Here is a 6,264-nt window from a genome sequence, read left to right as displayed (position 1 = left end):
TTACCAAATTAAAACAAATCCACTGATTTTTTTCTGTGTTAATTTGGAATCTGGGACATTTTTAGAAAAGGAAAAAGCGGAATATGTAACCATACTTAAACGATACATGAATATTATAAAAGTTCATATTCAGTTGTTTTCTGCATGAATTAGTCTGGGGGGAGAGGTGGTACACATCTTAAGTTTAAATTGAATTAAAAGTAATTTAATTTTAAATATTTCTTGATTTTTAGTTGTGCTTAATATTTGGGTCCTTCACATATTCAATATTCGTGCGTTTATTATTAATCAGTGCTTTTAATTAATGTGAAAAGGAATGTGTCCATAGTAAGAGTAATTTGCTCTTTTGTTGAGAGACCTTTTCTGCCCCAAACCCCACTCACCTCTCCTAGTGTCATTTCTATATACATGTTCTATAATCCTCTGCCTTAGTTCAACAGGTTACTGCAGCAAGTTGGAGCTTCTGGATAATGAGATTTGCAAGTTTTAAGAATCTTGAATATTAAGAAAATATAATGGATTACTAGATTACAAGCCCCCCCAGAGCAGGGCTTGGCACCCAAAACGAAAGAGCACTGTTTTTTGCCATATGGCACTAACCTCTCTGTGATTGTCAGTTAGACACTTGGTTAGACAGTTGGTATTTGTTTATTTGTCGTTTTGTCAATTTATATACAGCATTGATCAATTGTATAGGAAGATTTACGGATTTCTTTGACACGAACACTAGTTTTCCTTTAGGTGACCTAGATGATGATGATGATGGTGGTGGTGGTGGTGGTCATTCTCGAGAGCAAAGAAAAGGTCTGTGCATTCAAACAGCCTCTGATATTTAGTAAATTAGAGATGCTGTCTGGCTTCAGACTTTTCCAAAACTCAAAAATGCAGTACAGTGGGTTGATTCCCAAAGCAGACAGCGGAAATTTTCAAAAATGTAACACCTATATCTGCCAACTGATGAACTAAATGAGAGACCGGCAAGCTTAGTTTTGCCGGACCACCAATGTCTGCATAAAATCGTCGATGACATTTCATCAGCAGAGAGTTTGGGACCAAAATATCTGCTCTTTATTAAAAAAAATTCTGTGGCATAAATTGACCTCTATTATGTTTCATGTACCATTTCAGGTGCCCGAGACTGGTAAAGAACTCAAGCCTTCATTTTTTTTTTTTTTTTTTTTTTATGTGAAGTGTCCGGAACCTTATGAACATGGCTTTTATTGTTGTTGTTCATTACATGTAGGCAGACACGGTCAAACACTGATTTCCCAAAAGTGTCTACAGACACAAAAAAGTTATTTGGAATTATTATTGTATTTAAAAAATGAACACCAACAAAGCAATAAAACACAAGGTGTGTGTGTGTGTGTGTCTGTCTGTCTGTCTACCTTGTCATGGCAAGATGCACGATAAGGTGGATTAATTTTATCTAAAAATATCATTTGATGCAAATGTGGTTGACCCAGGGTTGCAGACATGTTGAATTATTTAGTTTCACATATTCATTTTGATTTTCTAAAAATGATTTTAATTACCTTGATATTTTACCATGACAGGGTGGACAGCTTAAGCGTGACCTCAGCTAACAACAGAGACAAAGTGATAAATATGAAATGTATGTGTATATTAATTGCAGAACATGCAGGGAGAAGTGTCTGAACATAAAGTGTCTTCATTCCTTAGTAGACGAAACAGTATGAAGGTGGTGAAGTTACTGATGGCAAATGTTACTTTCTTAAAGGGACGGTTATCCCATGAGGACAGGCTGGATAGTGGATTTTTGGACATGTTAGAATAGCTTAAAGGTTTTATGGAAATGGCTAAATAAATAATTGAAATGCTTTAATTATTAGCAAACATCTTTAAAACTCTTTGGACACCTCCACATTAAAGAAACTGTACCAAAATCTGTAAAATATACAACAAATATTTTCAAATGGAGGTTAAACTGGAAAAATGCGGACTCAAAAGGTTTGTTATACTGATATTGACTCATGTGCTGCGGCACTAGGGTTGGGTGGTAATACCCAGTAATACTGTATAGTAACGCTGTATACCGCTGTATTTAAAAGCGAGGATGGGACCTCAAAATTACAACATGTCTGATGTGTCAGATTTCTGTTCTTTGTCTATTTAGTTTATGGTCAAATAAGCTCATTCCCCCATGTGCATTTAAGAGAGCCACAGGGTGGGGGCGCTGTGAGAGCTCGCTGATTGTAATGGCGCTGAGTTTGACTGAGTTCGAATGAAAGCCAGAGCAAGGAAACCCAGGTGTCTTCTGAATGAGCTTTACCTCGACTCTGCGCTCTCAGGTACGAGCTGTAGCTGAGCTAGCTCAGCAAAGGCTAGCTTAGCGAGCGAGCTACAGATCCGAAACCACAGGAATAAACCTTTACATAGCTACAACCTTCTCTGGCTTGGGTAATACAGTATACCACAGTAAACGTTTAAGTGGTATGACTATGAAAATAGTGGATACTGCACTGCTGCCTGAACAGCTAGCAGTTACCTAGTCCTCTAACAACGGCACCCGCACCCAGTATAAGCATTTCCGCTCTCTCTCGCTTTGCCACTCGCTTGGATGAAATTCAAAAATCGTAAGCTCCTGCCTTACAGAGGCATTTAAACTTTATTCGGTCAAAGAAATCACATCTGAAGACTTTAAAAAAAACATTTAAACATGGCTAACAACGTTGTGATCTTGCTCATCTACAGCGGAACTGTGCAGTACGCTAAGGAGGCCGGTATTGGGGACGGCTGCTGTTATAGCACTAACTGCCACTTGCTACTTCAGTAGTCTTTTTTTTTTATTTATTTATTTTTTTTACATACCATCATAGTATTACTTAATAATAATAATGATTTAAATGGATACTTTGGCTTCTACCTGAGGAATTGTTTATTTAAAGTACTTTTACTTGAGTTCAGTTTTTGGCTGCTCTTCTACCCACCCACAGTAAGAAGGCTGGCGGGCTATTCAGTGCCATCAACCAAGAGGATAGTGAGATCTTCTCCAGGTCGAGGGTTATTCATCCACTTCACGGTAAATAGGTGTTATAAAATCCAAAAAAGCACCAGAGCTTGCCTGTGCAGTTCATGTGTGGTACAACCCCTGAGTAAATGTCATCATGTAGATGTAGGACCCTTGTCTGATCCCTTTTGGAAATATGGTGTATGTGCCGTCAGCATGAACAGCAGTTGTGTGCTTTGGATCACCACCTAAATCTTTCTTGCCAGTTTGATGGCTGGAATCTGTCTAAAGAAGACTTTTTATGGAAACAAAAAGTGGAACCTTTTATTGTTAAGAATGCAGTTCTTTCCCTGCTTTAACAGACCTACCAAACCTGGCAATTTACAGGTGAGTTGAATCAGGCAGTGAGTTAACTGCAGGAATCCGGCCCTCCAGGACCAGGACTGCCCACTCCTGTTGTAGAAGATGGGAGAGGAAAAATTCCAAGCATCAAACATGAGGCGCAATCAACTAAAGCCCGAATATCTGTGCTAGAAAGCCGTGCCTGAGCTTTGGTGGCTGAAGCTTAGGGCTGCAGGAGGAGAAGCAGTTCAGGACAGGAAGAGCACTGATTACGAGGGAGTGCTGTTGTAGTAAACTACTGCAGCAGGTGGCAGTGTCGCACTGCTCCGGGCTGCTGAGTTGACTGCAGAGTGATCAGGGAGAAGGAAGGAAGTGTCGCCTCACTGTGAAGCTCTTTCTTTACTAGCTTTCAGTTCAGCTTCAACCTCGTTCACCTTCATTTCCGCTTTCTCTCATCTCCTTCTTGCTGAGATGATCATTGAATGTAGAATTCAGTTACCCAATAAATAGAAATATTTCTCTACAGACTTATTTTATAACATGTTACACCTGCTCATTTATTGTTTCTTCCAGAATCAGGCCTATTAGTTTATCCTGCTTTTGCTGAAGTATCTGTCTCTACTGTCCAGAGAAGGATTTCTACTAAATTGTGAAGCATTGCTGTGAGGGCTTGATTGAATTCAGTCAAAAATGTGAGCATTAGTGGAATCAGGATGTTGGATGATCACCACCCCACCTCATCCCCAGCTTCCCAAACCCATCTCAAAGGTATTGGATGAAGCACCATTCCAGTGAACACAGTTCTACTGCTTCACAGCTCAATGGACCCCTCTAGTCCACATCTGGCATTAAGCATGGTGCCCATAGGTTCATGCTTATCTGCTCCAGAGAGTCCTATTCTATTGGCAGTACTAATAAATGCTGAGTGTGCATTAGCATGTTGGTGTCAGCAATGGGTGCAACTTAAGTAGCTGAATGCATTCATTAGAAGGGCTGTCCACAAACATTTGGACATATATATGTGTGTGTGCATTAACCCTATGCAAGTTCCTGTCCTGTAAGCTTTTGATCATAGAACTTTAGCCTCAGCATAAAGTGAAGTTCTACACCCATTTAAGTTTTCCTGGAACTGCATCTCCAAGCCCAGTCTCATGTCTAAGGCAGGAACCATTTAGGGACCTTTATTTTAATTTTAAAGATTATGAGACATAAGAGACTGCTAATGACTAATTACTGTTATGTGCTTTTCCTGCTCAAGCACACCTGATTCAACCTACCCGTTGATTGCCATGTTTAATAGGGGAGCTACAGCAGGGAAGTTAGCACACTGGAGTTTGGCCTATGGTTCTCTACTCCCTGGTGTAGGCGTGTTCCCACAGTTTTGGTGTTTTTCAATTTTTGCTGATCTGCCAATCCAATCCTTCCTGGTCAAGGGTGGGTTGGATAACAGCCTATCCAGAATCATTGAGTGCAGGAATACCCCTGTACAAGGTGCCAGTCCATCGCAGGGTCCCATACGCACACCCAAAGGCAATTTAACAGTCATTTTTAACCTACCATGGATTTGTATATATATATATATATATATATATATATATATATATATATATATATATATATACAATGTTTTTAGGAGAATACAGACACAGTAGAAGGAAACTCCTCCCAGAAGGGGACCAGAGCAACGATCTGTCAGGTAATTTACCGCTGCATGACTAAGATAAAACTACCAGTCCTATTAAAAGACTGTCCCTGAAAAGGTGAAAGAGAAGAAATGAGTGGTTGGAAAATTGCCATACTGATGAGAGGTCCTGAGCACTTAACTCAGAAATCTTGTTACGTCGTGGTTCATACTCTCGCAGAACAGCAAAGAAGCTTCTCTGCCACTCAGGGCCACAATGTCTCACAGTAGTCGCCAACAGAAAACACCCTGAGTCCTGTAACGACATAAACGACCTCCAAAGCCTTGTGCTCTCGTCAGTGTGACAGAGCTAAAGAAAGGGTATATTAAATATCCATCTAGAATTATTAAGTAATGAAGTCATTATGAAATGATAGTGTAATAGAATATAAATGCATAACACAATTAATAATGAGTGTAAAGACGTGGTTGTCTTAAACCACTCCCATCTGATTGAACCCACAGTCCCAGGATCAGCACACTGTTGCACCACTGCACCACTCAAATCTTTGAGAAAAAAATGAGGCATCAAAAAAATCAGCTGGAAAATGAATAGAATATGAATCATACATCTGTATCATGACAGCGGTAACTTGCAGATTTTAAGGCACATTGTTCATACATAGAATACTGTATGTAGACATTTAGAGTGCTGCATAGTCCCAGACTACTCTCTGTCTGGGAAAGCCTCTTAATATCCATATGCTACGTTTTAATTATGTCCCTTAGTGTCTTCCTGGGCATTTTCTAAAGTGACAGTCAGTCTGTGGCTTCTCTATCTCTAATCTCTAGCTTTTTCTTGTCTCACTGTGAATCTACTTGGTAGTTTTAAAGGGAAGTATATGTGTATTATGAATTACTTCCAATATCTTATATTAATGAAACTAATGGAAGCGATGTGGCAAGTCAACTGGAAGGTTCTGCAGTGGGGCTGCGGTGGAAAAATGCAGTAATACATCTTACTCTCCCTTGTTGCTTTAACGTGTGGGCAGCTTGAACGCCTCTGGGTGAGAGGCAAGGTTTAGCATGTGGGCCTAGCAGGAATTTACCCAGTTCAGCAGCAGCAGCCATGTTGGAGCGTTACCAGTAACTAAACTCTAAAGTCTTTTTTAGTGATCTGTCGTTCCACGGCTATACTCTTTAACAGCTCAGTCATATCTGCATCTGTGCGGCTCTCGTTTAGAGCACATGAGATGCAAGCTGACACTCATCTGCGATAAATCTGCAGTTACAGTGATGTAAGATTCTGTGGTAATGGATGTCCCTGCAT

The sequence above is a fragment of the Salminus brasiliensis genome, chromosome 15 (genome assembly GCF_030463535.1).
Source record: "Salminus brasiliensis chromosome 15, fSalBra1.hap2, whole genome shotgun sequence".
NCBI classification, from domain to species: Eukaryota; Metazoa; Chordata; class Actinopteri; order Characiformes; family Bryconidae; genus Salminus; species Salminus brasiliensis.
The sequence above is the reverse complement of the archived record's forward strand: the minus strand, read 5'-3'. Positions refer to the sequence as shown.